Consider the following 16,572-nt stretch of genomic DNA (forward strand, 5'->3'; position numbering starts at 1 on the left):
ATCCAATTTCTCAGAATTATTCTTTTTGCAACCCCCCCCCCCCAATATCTGATACAACCATAATTTTTCAAGAGCAGTCAGATTATAATGTTTTGGATATAGTTCAACATTACATTAACATCTTTAATATTTAGGGATTTTGCCATAGATCTATTTATGTACATCAAAGTACTATTCCAAAAGCATACCAATAGTTCATAAGATCAGATCTTATGGGTCAGTTATCCTTCAAATTGTTTACATCTCCAACAAAGAAAATATGATGTCCAACACATTATTTGGAGAGTCCAATAGATTTGAAATACAATTTAGTCTCAAATCCATTAACACCAATTTAACATTTTTAAGGACCTGCAACCATTTATGTCACATTATCCGAGATTCCAATTCTTTAGTCCAGGATTGATAAATTCTGGTAGTATCCATTTTAAAAACATTCATAAAATTTTGGTAAAGGTATGTTGTGGGGTTAACTTCCATCATGGATTCCATCAGATATGAAAGCACCTCAGGTATCTTTGAAGTGGCCAAGGAATCTGAGCTATATTATGCCATCAAACTATGCTTAAGTTCAAAAAATATTGCCACTGTTGTGAGTTAAGTAGTCCAAATTTGATTTGAAGCTGAGAAAAGCCTTTAAAATAATTGTTACATAATAATTAATATAAAATACTATCCCAGCTTCTGCCTATACTTTCAAATAAAACATTTTACCACCTATTTTTTAACATGGAGCTCTTCCAACGAGTTAAATATTTTCTCTTTATTTTTTTTAAAAAAGATATAGTTGTAGAAGAGATAATATTAATAACTGGACAAAGAAAATCTCTCAAGTTATACAATTCATGCTTAATATAACATTAATAAAAGATAAACATACCAAAGTACATTGAGTTGTTTTTGTGATAAATGCCAAATAACCACTGTATCATTATTTATAAATACTAAAAAAGAAGAAAAAGAAAAAAAGACCACTAAAAATAACATAGACAAGTATTTAATTTCCAACTTTCCCCTTCTTCCCTGTGTTCCAACCGATTTACAGTATTTATTAACATACATTTTAGAAACCATACTCTAAGTGTTTATATTTGCCCTGCTGCATGATATATAGTACTGTATATATGGAAGCCATTCTTTCTTAAATTTAGTTAAACTTCTATTATGTATATATACTGTTAGTTTTGCCATTGCTGCATATTCTCCAGGTTTAAGTTCCCAAGCAGATATTTTGAGTACTATGTCACTTTTCCAATGTTATGCAAAGTTTGTCCTCAGAGCCATGAGCATGTATATGAACAAATTGTGGTATTTTTAGTGTCATATTATGTAATTATACTTAATAAAAAGAGTTCTGGTTTCATTTCAAATTTGATTTTTAAGATTTTCTAAATGGTGCTGTTCATGTCTTTCCAATGCTTTGGGGTGTTGTTTTTTTTTCCATGTTCACCACGTGGTAAAATCTTCCTTCTGCCTCATGGCATTTCCAACATTTATTGCTGCATGATTTATCTATTTTGGCAATTATTGACAGAGTTGTATGTTATCTATAAAACATTTCATACCAGTTTTCTCTTAAATTATATTTTGGGGTAAATGTTATACATTTGTTCCATAATTCTTTCCATTGCTATATTGGGACTATTTTGTAAAATTCTGTATTCAATTTTTCATGCTTTTTTTTTTATTGTTATATCTATATATCATATCTAAATAAGAGTTTATATATGCGCTTTTAATAGGTGGTTTTAATTCTGAGTGAGCATTTCAAATTCTGTTCTAATTTTTAAGGTCAGATTTTATTCTTTTAGCAATTTGTAGGTATATCAACCATTGTTATGTTCTAGCTTTCACTAAGAAATTCTTCCTGTGTCTTTAATCTATTCATGAGGTCTGGGTGGACCATATTTGTATATGTAATTACACTTTTTCTGTAATTATCTCCAACATGAAAAGCATTTAGAGGAGAGATTAACAGAGAAATTGTTGGACTTACTATTTTCCTCATGAAGCTCCATACTTTTATCAAGCTTTGTCTTATAATGTGTCCTTTTAGGTTTTTGACCTCTTTTGTATCCCTATACCAGAAGTATCTATGAAGCCTATTAGCTAGGCCAGCTTCTTCCAATACTGACGTTCTACTGTTCAGGAATTTAATAACCAAAGAGTTAAGTATTCATGAGTCTCAATATCAAAATATCAAAAAATACATCCCAATTAACCCCAAAGATTTCTTGTAGCATGCACTCCTAGAAATAAAAACCTGTTCTATGTATGTTGACTGAAGAACTTGCCATGACCATAATGGGAATAAATAATAATTTTCCAATAAAGCCCATAAAGGATGATGTTCTACTAAATTTTCAGTTAACAAACCTGGCTGATAAAATATAAGTTCTGTGATATTTTTTGCAAATCTATTAAATTAAAACCACCATCATCAGATGGTAATCTCAATTTGCTGATGAAATCCTTGGTGATCTATTTTCCCAAATACGTTTCCTAAATAACTTTCCACTCTGAAGAAAACATACATTTGGAATTAACACTGGGATGCTTCTTAAGACAGAAATCAAATGAGGTACAATATTCATTTTAATAACACTAACTTTGCCCCGCAAACTTTTAATCCATTTACTAATATCCAAATCAATCTTTTCTAAATGTTTCAATACATTTATTTCTACATATTTAGAAATATTTTTAGATATATAAAGTTCCAAATATTTAATATAATCATCAGAAATCAAACATTTAATTCTTTATATACATGTGTTGATATATTAGACAGTAAAGGAAGATTTATCCCAATTAACCTTATAGCCAGAATACTTCCCAAAATAGTGTACTGCCCATATAGATTAGACAAAGAGATAGAATATTTATCTAGAATTGCTAAAATATCATCTGCATATAAAAATAATTTATATTCATAACCTACAAATTAATACCGATAATATCAAAAGATTGTATTACGGTAATAGACAAAGGTTCAAGAATTAAATAAAAAAGTAATGTGAAAGCAGGCAACCCTACTAGGTGCCATATTATAATTCAAAGGAGTCTGAAATCATTCAATATGTTATAACTCTTGTACAGGGTTGCAAATTTCAATCTAATGAATGACATACTTTGGGAAATCATATCTAATCATTACATGCTTTAAGAATTTAATCCAAACCCAATCAAAGGCTTTTTCTGCATCAAGAGATACAAGTACTGCAGAGTCCATTCTATCTTTATCTGGGTCCAGTATATCTAGTAATAAATGTGAATTATCTGATACTGGTTGATTTTTAGTGAGCCCAGACTGGGAAAGTTATATTATATATAATAAAATCTTCTGCAACCACCTAGACAGTAAGGTAGTTAGAATCTTTGTATTCACATAAATTAGCAAATGGGCCTATAACTAACACAAAAATTAGGATCTTTACCTAATTTTTAAATCAATCTTATATAAGGTTCATAAAATGATAAAATAGTTTACCAACATGAAAAGATTCATTGTTGTTTAGTCGTTAAGTCGTGTCCGACTCTTCGTGACCCCATGAACCATATTGCGCCAGGCCTTCCTGTCCTTCACTGCCTCCCTGAGTTTGCTCAGTTTCATGCTCATTGCTTCAGTGATGCTATCTAACCATCTCATCCTCTGCCGTCCTCTTCTCCTTTTGCCTTCAATCTTTCCCAGCATCAGGGTCTTCTCCAAAGAGATCTCTCTTCGCATTAGGTGACCAAAATATCTGAGCTTGAGCTTCATTATCGATCCTTCCAATGAGCAATCAGGGTTGATTTCCTTTAAGATTGACTGGTTTGACCTCCTAGCAGTCCAGGGGACTCTCAAGAGTCTTCTCCAGCACCACAGTTCAAAGGCATCAATTCTTCGGCGCTCGGCCTTTTTATGGTCCAGCTCTCACAGCCATACATTACTACTGGAAAAACCATAGCTTTGACTATGCGGATCTTTGTCGGCAAGGTGACGTCTCTGCTTTTTAATATGCTATCTAGGCTTGCCATAGCTTTCCTCCCAAGGAGCAAGCGTCTTTTAATTTCATGGCTGCAGTCTCCGTCTGCGGTGATCTTGGAGCCCAAATAAATGAAGTCTGTTACTGCTTCCATTTCTACTCCTTCTATTTGCCAGGAATTGATGGGTCCAGATGCCATGATCTTAGTTTTTTTAATGTTGAGTTTCAAGCCAGCTTTTGCACTCTCCTCTTTCACCCTCATCAAGAGGCTCTTTAGTTCTTCTTCACTTTCTGCCATTAGGGTGGTATCGTCCGCATATCTGAGGTTGTTGATGATTCTCCCTGCAATCTTAATTCCGGCTTGTGATTCTTCCAGCCTGGCATTTCTCATGATGTACTCTGCATATAGGTTAAATAAGCAGGGTGACAGTATACAGCCTTGTCGTACACCTTTCCCTATTTTGAACCAATCGGTTGTTCCATGACCGGTTCTGACTGTTGCTTCTTGGCCCGCATACAGATTTCTCAGGAGACAGGTAAGGTGGTCTGGTACTCCCATCTCTTTAAGAATTTGCCACAGTTTGTTGTGATCCACACAATCAAAGGCTTTTGCATAGTCAATGAAGCAGAAGTAGATATTTTTCTGGAACTCTCGTGCTTTCTCCATGATCCAGCGAATGTTGGCGATTTGATCTCTAGTTCCTCTGCCTCTTCGAAACCCAGCTTGTACATCCGGTAGTTCTCGGTTCATGTATTGCTGAAGCCTAGCTTGTAGGATTTTGAGCATAACCTTGCTAGCATGTGAAATGAGTGCAATTGTACGATAGTTTGAGCATTCTTTGGCGTTGCCCTTCTTTGGAATTGGAACATAAACTGACCTTTTCCAATCCCGTGGCCACTGTTGCGTTTTCCAAACTTGCTGGCATATTGAGTGCAGCACTTTAACACCATCATCTTTTAGTATTTTAAATAACTCAGCTGGAATACTGTCATCTCCACTAGCTTTGTTGTTAGCAATGCTTCCTAAGGCCCACTTGACTTCACTCTCTAGGATGTCTGGCTCAAGGTCAGTGATCACACCAGCGTGGAAATCAGGGACATTAAGATCTTTCTTGTATAGTTCTTCTGTGTATTCTTGCCACCTCTTCTTAATCTCTTCTGCTTCTGTTAGGTCCCTGCCTTTTTTGTCCTTTATCATGCCCATCTTTGCACTAAACGTTCCTTTCATATCTCCAATTTTCTTGTAGAGATCTCTAGTCTTCCCCATTCTATTGTTTTCCTCGATTTCTTTGCATTGTTCATTTAAGAAGGCCTTCTTATCTCTCCTTGCTATTCTCTGGAAATCTGCATTCAATTGCTTATATCTTTCCCTTTCACCCTTGCTTTTCGCATTCCTTCTTTCCACAGCTATTTGTAAAGCCTCATCAGACAGCCATTTTGCTTTCTTGCATTTCTTTTTCTTTGGGATGGTTTTAGTTGCTGCCTCCTGTACAATGTTACGGACCTCCGTCCATAGTTCTTCAGGCACTCTGTCTACCAAATCTAATCCTCTAAATCTATTCATCACCTTCACTGTGTACTCACAAGGAATATGATCTAAGTCATACCTGAGTGGTCTAGTGGTTTTCCCTACATTCTTCAATTTAAGCCTAAATTTTGCAGTAAGAAGCTCATGATCTGAGCCACAGTCAGCTCCTGGTCTTGTTTTTGCTGTCTGTATAGAGCTTCTCCATCTTTGGCTGCAAAGTATATAATCAATCTGGTTTTGGTATTGACCATCTGGTGATGTCCATGTGTAGAGTCGTCTCTTGTGTTGTTGGAAAAGAGTGTTTGCTATGACTAGCTTGTTCTCTTGACAGAACTCTATTAGCCTTTGCCCTGCTTCATTTTGTACTCCAAGGCCAAACTTGCCTGTTATTCCGATTACTCCTTGACTTCCTACTTTAGCATTCCAGTCCCCTATGATGAAAAGGACATCTTTTTTTGGTGCTAGTTCTAGAAGGTGTTGTAGGTCTTCATAGAAGCAGTCAACTTCAGCTTCTTCAGCATCAGTGGTTGGGGCACAGACTTGGATGACTGTGATATTGAATGGTTTGCCTTGGATACACACTGAGATCATTCTGTCGTTTTTGAGGTTGTACCCCATTACTGCCTTTCCCACTCTCTTATTGACTATGAGTGCAACTCCATTTCTTCTAAGGGTTTCTTGCCCACAGTAGTAGATAAAAGATTCATTACTCATACCTAAAAGCATAGGGGCAAACAAATCTGCAAATTATGTATACTATTCTACATAAAACCATCTGGACCAGGAGCTTCACCATTTTGCAACAACTGGATTGAATTCAGTTCCTGCTTGACTCAAAAATTGATCAGCTTCTTACTGATCCCCCTTTATCATCCAGTCTATATAATGATTTATAAAACAGAAATAAAAAGCCCTGTTTATGAATGGATCCTGAAACTAACAAAGTCTGCCCACTGTCAATAAGCCCTCAATTCTGTTACTTCAAACAATGAGCCAACAACTTAACAGCTTTTTCACTTGACTTCCAATATTTTAACTTTAGTCTGTTTAATGATAATCCTTCCTTACTTACATAAAAATGACCCAACTGTAACTTGGCTAAAATAAATGCATAAACCTGTCCCATACGATTTCTGCATAATCCAGCAAATGTTTTTTAATCAAATTTTCCAAATGTTCATACAAAAGAATTTTTCTTGTTTCCTCTTGGAGGTATAGGCAATAACATAATCTCACATACAGACCTTATAATATCCCTATAGTATGTAAAGTGGGTGAATCATGATTAACTGTGAAAAATTGTAAAGTTAATTGTCTAATATAAATTAGGAATCTACCATTTTATAAAGAGAAGTATCAGAATACCTCCTACCATAAGATTAATTTGCCATTTTTGAACTGAAGAGTTAATTAATTGGAACATTATCAGATAAAATATAGGATAAATAGAAGAATCTAAAACATATTCCAGTAGTGGAGAAATGAAAAAAAAAATCTAATCTAGAACACATTATAAGGGCATAAGAAGCAAATATATAGTATGGAAATTAAGTTTACACCAACAGCAATCAAATAAAACTCTTGTAAATAAGCCTGGAGCACTTTTCAGTTCTGATTATAAAGGTATTTTTGGGGTGGAATAACTGTGTTGAAATCACCTATCACAACTAAAAAACAACACATTGCTTGAAGCTTTGAGAAGCATCTATGAAATAAATCAGAATCATTTTTATGGATTGATAAAATTTAACAAAAAACCAAAATTAAAAAATTAAAATCAAATATCCTCAGATTAATAATAAAATGCCTACAGGGTTAGTGTATCCTTGCATCACTACCATGTTAACTTCTTTACTGAAATCATAACTCCAGATGACTTAGTGCTATTACCACTGATTATGAAATACCCAATCAACCAATTTCAGACAAAAATGGTATTACATCAGGTCTAATAGGAGATTCATGTAAAAATATAACTTCAGTTTTATATCTACTTAATATTTTAAGTATATTTCTACACTGAAGTGTATTTCACATACATTTCATTCCAACTCAGTATCCTTGACCTCAACACATGAAGAATTTAAATGTAAAGTAAGTATTCATATAAACCACAGATAATAAACTACCTTGACAGGCAATAATTGTTACTATTACAGATATATGACTACAAATCAATATTAAATGGGTAATCAAAGCAGTAATTAAAGAGGATAAGCCTAAAATTAAGAGTATAAAACACCAACACATAAACCAAAAGAACTTAAACCAACAAAAGCATCCATAAAATTATTTCCATGAAGAACAAGTTCATCACCAAACCCCACCTCTTCCTGCTCACATGTTAATATTACTTAAAATCAGTGTAATTGCAAAAAAGCCCAGCAGGGGCAATACAAGCCAACCAAAAAGAAAGCAGCAGAAATCTAACCACTAAAAAAGCTAGAAATTTAAAATGACAATGACCATACACTGTGCAGTGAAAAATGCCAGAGCACCCTCAGGATCCATAAATTGTTTAATCTGATCTGAAACTGGGAAGCAGGAAATAAGGGGGGAAAAAAAGTAATTGATTTTTCTTAGGCCAAGTTTAAGCCAAAGAGAATTCCTTCCCCCCTCCCTCCCTCTCTGTTTTTTTCCTCCAATTTTATTTTTTAACAAGATCCCCAAAGATAAACATGTACTGTACATTTTGTACAAACTTACAAAAAATAAAATCAAGGAAACAATGAAATACTAAGGACAATTAATAAGTGACTTAAAAAACCTGAAACAGAACCAAGAAACAGAAGAGAAAAAAACCCACTCAAAATTTAAACCCCCCCAAAATTAAGCATACCAGTATTTTTACCCATATAATTTCTATATTGTGTTTGTGTGTGTGTATAATTTCACTCATTTACAAAAATGCCATTACCTAAGAATATTATTCTATTCTTGTAAAATTTCATGAAACCTGTATCAAAGAAGAACATATGTTTCAGTTTCTGATTAGTTGGAAATATTGCATTTTCCAAAACAGACAAATTACACATTTCTAAAATCTAATCTTGAATATCTGGAACAATATCACTTTTCCAATTTCTGAAAATAATTATTTTAGCTACGCCCCATGCCCAGTACAACCATAATTCCACAAGGACAGTGAGATTCCAAAGTCCTGGGATATAATTCAGCACCACATTAACATCTTTTAACATTTAAGGAATTCCCCATGAATCTACTTATGTACATTGAAATGCTATTCCAAAATGATACCAACAGTTCACAGGATTAGATGATAAGTGTCAGTGATCCCTTAAATGCTTTACATATCCAACAAAGAAAACTTGAAAATAATAGGAGCTGAACTCCTGGGAATTCTCATACTGGTTCTAGTTCAATAGCAAAATCATAATCAGAAGATAACGAGAGTAGATCGTGTAAACATTTTTCCAAAAAATCAGGCAGAGATCTGAATCTTCAATATCTGCAGGTAAATTGAATATTTCTAAATATCTATGAGTCAAAGCTTTTTTATGCAAATCTATATCCTTTACTTGCTTTGGAACTGTAGATGGAGCAGCATCAGTGCGTGTTCACAGGAGCAAGCAATTACTGTTCTCACATTTTCCAGTTCTTGTTGAAACTTTCTGAGTTGAGCCTACACTGTTTTCATATCATCCCATAATAATTTCATGTTTCAATGCAAAGTAGTAATGTTCTTATTCAATGTACCAATATCTGTACAAATACTAGTCATTTCAGAGCATAATTTGCAGTGATTGGTCTCCATTAGATCACACAATATTTGCAATTTTTCCATCAACTGTAAAGTCGGTTCTTCTTTAAAAAGAGCCCCAGCCCTAATTCTGGAGAAGAAGAAACTTTGTCTTCATTTTATGAGGCATAATTAAATCAGCACTTCTTTTGTAATGAGTACAAAGTGCACTATAAGTTTAAAACAAAACTATAATGCGATGAGTATGAGATGTGCATACTATATTGTGCAGATTTTTCAAGTAGCAGGTTTCTTCTTTCTGTCTGAGGTTTGAGAAAAGCAACCACTGGATTACAATCCATAAAGACCCCTTGTGATTTGACATGCTATTCTACTGATTTATTAATGCAAGCAAAAAAAGAAAAAACATTAGTCTTGTGGAGAATTAGTCCTTTTCTCTTACCACGTGCATGTAAAAATCTAACCCATAGAGAAAAATTAAACCACACACACACACTGAAAGACACTGAGAATGATATAAACAAATATTGCTTAGAATTCTGATTGAAATTGCCGAAACAATTCCAAAATGATACAAGGTTGAGCCATAAGCGTGTTGGAAATATCAAAAGCCAGAAAAGGAATCAAAGGATCAGGTGAAATGGTGTTACAACTTCAAAAAGGCCTTCTACTATTCAACCTGTGAGAGCTGAACATAAATTCCCATTACATATATAAAATTTGACTAAAATTGTAGAATGTAACAAATTATAGTTTTTAAAGAACTGCTACAAGAGTTCTAGTAATTTGAAAATCAAAGAAAGTGCTGTACACATTAAAATGCTTCTCAGTATTTCAGAAAGCCTTTTGACAGTCAAGTTAAATCAATTAAAATGTATCTTTTCTTAGTTTTGAAAAAAGAACCAAGTAATGGATAAGAAATCCCACAGAACCATCCACTGCTGATACACTAACTATTCAGAAACATTAGAACTTCCAAATATGGTATATTTATCAAGATCTCCAAGGTTTATTTTCTTCAATCTATATTGTAATTTGTAGCTGGAACTCCATTTTTATTGCTAAAAGGGAAAATCTCTCTCAGTTGTTTGAGGTCAGGTTTCATAGCCAGACTAAGTGACAAATCATAAATATCTAGAAGTGTAACTGTTAATTTTGCTTTTGACTAGGTTTGGCAAAAAATCTCCCGGATGCAACTCAGCAAGTTTAGAATCTTTACTGCAGGTAAGAATGAAGTCTCAAAAGCAGTGCAAAGAAGGCTAAGCCTTTATATAGCTGTGCTCCAGTATTTAAACTCTAACTTTCTTCCTCTTGCCTTTATAAGTTAACAAATATGTGGAGGTTCTTTGGTAGTCTTAAGACAGCTAAGATATGTTTACATAACATTTCTCTCTAGCCTATGAAACTCTGGCTCCTGTCTCACTAGTTTCAACCTATGTAGTCTTTGTCCTCCCCCACCAACCTCAGAAGCGTCAAATGCCTCTCCCTGTTTCTGCTCGTGGATAGCTAGAGGGCACTGTGCCATTTCCATATCTTCTTTGGCTGGGACTGAAAAAAAATCTTGTTTTAGGCTTTTCCACCCCTCTTGTTCTTATTAAGGACAGCATGAAGCAGAAAATTTATATTCTACTTTCTTCCTTCCCCCTATTTCAGAATCTACCTCTCATTTTCTGGTGGGGCAGTTCTCACCCCCCCCCTTCCTATTCATACAATTGTCTCCCTCTTTCTCCTCACAGAAGTCCCCCTCCACTTCAGGGTCAGAACTGCTGGCATGTGCAAATATCTAATTGTATCAGCCATCAAGTAGCTGCTCTTGTGAGCTCACCGCAAATGGAAACCCTTGAGGGAATCATTGTGTCATCTGCCACCTGCCAAGTATATTCAGTCTCCAGATAAACCTTCCAATAAATTAAATATTCTAGACTGCCCCTTCTGCACTGGGAGTTTAAAATATGTTCTAACTCAAATTATTGCTCCTCCTTCCCTATCTGAAATGGGAGGTTGCAGGGCAGAAGCATGCGAGAAGCAAGATGGCATTCTAGGACTAGAAGGAATGGTGGAAAACTGGACACATTTTCAGTGTGGCTGAAAATTCCAGGAAAAAGGCACAGGATTTATCTGTGGTATTACAGGGAATAGTCTAATAAACTTGGCCTCATCCTTTTAAAATGGTGGTGTGGAGGGGAGTAATGTAGTTGAAGCCAGACACTGGGGTGGGGAGGGGGCAGGCATCCTGATGTTCATGATTCGCAGAAAACTTGTAAGCAACCTTGAAACAATCCAGTTGATCCTTAAGGAAGGACTTAGAAACTTCAAGTTCCTGGAAAAGAATGGGAGGCTTTGGAATTGGGAAGGGTTGGGAAGCATTTGGTAACAGATACAGATGATAGCAACAGGTGATCTGAAACCGTGAAGTTTGAATGTGGTATGAACTGAATTACTATATAAGAAGACTCACCCACAATTTACATAGCAATGAAGGTAATACTCTAAGGTGTCATTTGTCCTCTCCATTTCTCTTACTCTAGGTGATGAACAGAACACAAATGGAGCTTTACATCCAATAGCTGAAACTGAGCTTTCCCAAAATGTGCAGTAAATTGTGGGCCTCTATGAAAAAAGAGGTGAGATCCAGAAGCATGGTTTGCCCAGTCTTCTTGAATGAACAGACATGCTGTCTCAGGAGTCAAGGAGAGGCCATGACAGGGAATGAAACAGGCCATCTTAGAAAAGAGAACCACCACTACCACGAAATTGATGCCCAATCCCCTGACGTAAGGGAGGTAAATAGTCAAGTCCAAAGAAACTATCCCAAGATGGAGAGGGGATCCAATAATCCAGATGCCTTTCTGTCAGAGGCTTGGCATGATAGCAAGTATGCATGACAACTCATACTCCTTGACTTCAGCTCTAACAAAAAACTACCAAATGTCACAAAGAAGATTACTTGTTTTAAATATTCCAAAATGCTCACTGACCAGCTGCTGTGATATACTTATAAGACCTCCCTCAAGGAAGAAGGAATATAAATCAAGCTGTGGCATAATTCTCCATTTCAAAAAGAGAGAGAGAGAGAGAGAAAGGTCCCTGAAAGTCAACTATCTGAACTCACAGATTAATCAAGATTTTGCTAAACAGAGATTCAAGCTATTAAGGAAAGGAAGGAATATCCTTCTCACTGGATGAACCAGAAGTTGGAGGAAGAGCCACATTTTCCAGGTACAGAATGGGGTTGGAAGAGGGTCACAGGGTAAGAAATATTCTGGTTAATATGGTAAAGCATCAGCTTGCTTGTTTTGTGAGCTAAGAGATACAAATCTTAAAACATAAAACTTAAAACAAGGAAAAATATGCCCACCTCACTTGGCGCTGTGCAAGTTCATGAGAAACCTGCAAGTGTTCCAAATTCCTGTGGTCAGTTCCAATCACTTTAGGGTTTGGGGGGCCTGCAAATAGATGGCTCCAATGTTAAAAAGCTTCTTTCTTGGCTAATCTTGCTAAAAATATAGTTCTGTTCATCTGAAATGGAATATACAGGGGAGGAGGCTGTCCTCAGATTCTGGAGTGGATTGCAGATGCTTAGCTCCTAAGGTAAAATGTGAAATTACTGTCTATATGACAAAGGGATGAGTGGTTTCTGAAAGACAGAGGATGAGCTGAAAAATTAATGTCTGATGAGAAAAAAAGCTTGTTGGGCATCAGAATACTACTGAACTCCTCTCTTGCTAAGACAAGTTAACAATGAGGATAGTATACATAATTAAGAATATATAGAATAATTAAGAACATATAGTAATCAATTCCGCCATGCAAATGCTGGATATCCTAGATAGTGCAAGGAGCCTCTCCTTGCTCTATCCAGATAGAATAGATTTATCTTAGCTAGATCCATATAAACTCCTTTTTAGAAACTACGATAGCATAAATGGTGTAACACAGGCAGATTTAAAGGCACATTTCTGTTTTAGCAAAGAAGTTGTTATCACAAACACGTTGAAGAACTGCTTAAAGTTAATTGTCATGAATGGCAGAATCCTTAGAGTAAATCAGTAAATCATCTAAGTCAAGTCAGCAGTGGTCTACCCTCTCTTGAAGAAGCCATCTCTCAATAGAAGAGAATATGCCATCTCTGTCTATCCAGCCACATTGGAAAGCTAACTTCCCTGGCTTCAATGTTCCATTACTAAGGAAGGTTAGTGAGAAGATAATGAGGCTTCAGCCACAGAAATTCCCAAAGGAAACAGATTATCTTGATTAGTCAGGATTCAAATCCAGGTTTAGGATGAAAGCAGTATTAGTTGTTCCAGTGGATGACCATTGGGGTATAAAGGGTGGAAATGTGCCCAATAATGGGACCCTCTTAGTGACTTTTGGTATCACTGGTCATAGTATTTTGCTGGACTCTTCTGCAGCAATTGGCAGTTAGAAAGAGTGTTTTATGGCAGTTCCCTTTCTATCTTGGTGGGCAGATACAATCAGTAATAACTAAGAAGGTGCAGTCAGGTCTGTGATTACTCCAGCATAAGAACCACAGGGTTCAGGCCTCTCCCTGTTGCTATTTAATCTATATGAAGCTGGTGGGAAAGTCATCCATTGGTCTGGGTATGGTACTTAGCTTTATGCCATCCCAGGCTGGGACAGAAATGCTGTGAAAGTCCTAACCCAGTTTCTGAAGGCTCTTATTGTCTGGCCAGGTAAAACAAGCTCAAACTTAAGCTCTAGCAAGACCTATTTGCTTGTCCAGAAACACATTGGCTCAGATAAAAACCTGTGATCTCTCTAAATTATTGAGTATAAATGCTGGCACAAATTTTCATGGGCAGCTAGTGGAATTATGCTAGCCCCCAGCTGTACAGATTAAATTTCCAAAGTCTCAGATACACAGGTGAAGGGGAATGAAGGCAAAAAAATAAAATAGTGGGGTTGTCTAATTTTTCAAGTCTTCCACTGATGGCCAAGAACTGGATTAATATTGTCACTGTCTCTGGAAATCCTTGACTGAATCTGCCCTGTATTTCATTTCACAGTTCTTTTCTCAATTGGCCACTTAGCTTCTTTCATTCCAGACTACATCCTAAGGCTACTGCTGAAACTCAACAGCATATTCTGCACCATATACTTATTTTCATAACTAAAATAGTCTATGATTGGTAGTCACTTGCTTGACAGGATTCTTGAAATTAGCTCTCCAATGTGTTACAAAATTCATGTAGTTATCTAAATTAGAAGGCAGGTTACTCATTTGACAGCTCCCTCAGCCATTAGGCTAATGATCTTATGTACACAGGTTCAGCCTGATGTGCCATCAATTGAGTAGCATGACCTTACTGGTCCTAAAAGAGCAATGTTTTTATGGCTCTCAGAAAATGTAATACGGAAGATATCCAGCAGATAGTTCCAAAGGAGGGGGTGCATCATGAGCCCAAATTCCCTAAACATGGGAATTTCATCTTGGAATTCCCTTGGTGGGAGGGCCTTCAGCAAGGCTCCTCTCCCAGATGGTACTGGATAGGCATACCCAACTTGGAGAAAGTGATTTCAGAGACATCCAGGCCCTAAGCATGCAGAGTTTTAAAGGGATTATCATTTGGGGGTGGGGGTGGGGGAACATATCTACTGTTGCTACTCATGTCTTCTTTTATAGTAATTTTATTAAGGATTACAATTTTCAACAATAAAAATACAAACTAAAAAAACAGAAAAACATAAATAGAAAAGAAATAAAAATACAGTAAAGAAAAAGAAATATATAAAAAAGTTACTTCCTCCTTTCATCACAAGAATAAACAATTTTAGTAACTTATAACTTTCTCTTAAAATACAACAAACAAATCCATAAAACCTCATCATTTCAGTCCTGATGTCAGCAAAAGTCCATTAAGGGTTACCAGAGATAACGTATCTATTTTAACCTTGATCAAATAAACCAACTTCATATTCCTTCCTTTTACTTCTAACAATTTTGATTTTTAGTCCCTTCAAATAATGTCCTAGAACTTGATTTCATTTTTTCTTTGTTCCTTTTCACAATATTCTTCAAAGCTTTAATAAGTCCCTTTTTGTAAGTCCAGGTCACTCTCGGTTTGTTATTTATATATCCCTTTTCATTATTAAGAGATCAGCCGGCTTCTTCTGTATGTCCAGCATAACATCTTTTTCCATGTCATTCTTGTAGCCTGTCATTTTAAATCCATTTTCAAATCAGTCTCAATCATGTCAGGTAATACTTATTCCTCTTTCATAGCATCTTCTAAACACAGCCTATCTACAGAGGCAGACAATTAACTTCTGGGTCCATTGTTCCAAAAATATCCTTCAATATGTCCAATGTTAAAATATTTTGCTTCATTCTGTATTAGTAAGTTGAGTTTGAGTGTTCTTTTCCTTCAATTGTAATTTTTAGTTCCTTCTAGTTCTCTCTAGTGCCCGATTTTTAAAGTCTTATTTTCTTTAAAGAATTCAAAACAAAAGCATTTTTTCACAGGAAGGATTCTTTATCATTAATTCCAAAATCTTATTTCAAATTTATCTGGACCCTTACTCCATTTGTAAAACTGAAGTATTAATCACCCTTTTGCTGTTTATTCCAGAAAAAAAATATTTTTAAGTCCTTAAACTTGTATTTAAAACTTATTTTGCTAAGGATTGAAGGAAACTCACCCAATGCTCAATCCAAAGGTTCCTGATAGCTGAAAAGCAGTTAACAAACAATTTCTGAAAGTGATTAGAAAAGGCAGTATGCGAACCCAGTGTCCTTTTAAAGGTGCCAACCACGGTGTGAACAAGATGGCTATTTCCTCGTCTCCCAGAGCTCTAAACTCACCGGAGAGCATTGTCTTGCGGTGTTGTCGTGAGGAGCAACTGTCTGGAGCACTTGTCTTCAGTTTGCCATTTTTCCCCTGGAAGTGCTACCCCTCATCTCTCACATGACAGGAGGCTTGTAATACCAACAACAGTTCTAGAACTTCCCCCAGCAATTGCTCCAATCCAATCAGTTCAGCCTCTTCAGTTCTGTACTTTCTTTTCCTAACAAACAAATCCATTTCCTTAGATTTTTCATGAACTCTAAACCAATTATAATTCACTGTTCAGTTCTTGTGTTGAATTCTGAGGACAGGGAACCTTCTATGTAATTCCCCCACTAATTCCCTTTACTGGATGTGTTCCTGCAGGGAGCCAAGGACTGCTAGTAATAATCACAGAAGCCAGGTTCCAAAATTTCCCAACAAAATTTGGCATTTAGCAGCTGCAGTATGATAAACTGCTGGCAGTGGTGGCAGCAACATTGCTAAGGAATCTGAATGGCTTCTCCACTAAAGACTAGCAGCAGTCTTCTTTCCTCCTTCTTTAACTTTATC

The 16,572-nt window shown here is 35.9% G+C and overlaps 1 protein-coding gene across 9 annotated transcripts in view; it reads right to left on the reverse strand.

Annotated features, from left to right (window-relative positions):
• The window catches only part of PCMTD1 (protein-L-isoaspartate (D-aspartate) O-methyltransferase domain containing 1), a 54,596-nt gene that overhangs the window by 18,919 nt on the left and 19,105 nt on the right, over positions 1–16,572 (reverse strand). The gene's annotated exons all lie outside the window — the stretch shown is intronic.

This window comes from Python bivittatus, unplaced genomic scaffold (assembly GCF_059951505.1).
Source record: "Python bivittatus isolate LINGU-HERP-01145 unplaced genomic scaffold, Pbiv_v1 ctg000840_np1212, whole genome shotgun sequence".
In the NCBI taxonomy this organism is placed as follows: domain Eukaryota; kingdom Metazoa; phylum Chordata; class Lepidosauria; order Squamata; family Pythonidae; genus Python; species Python bivittatus.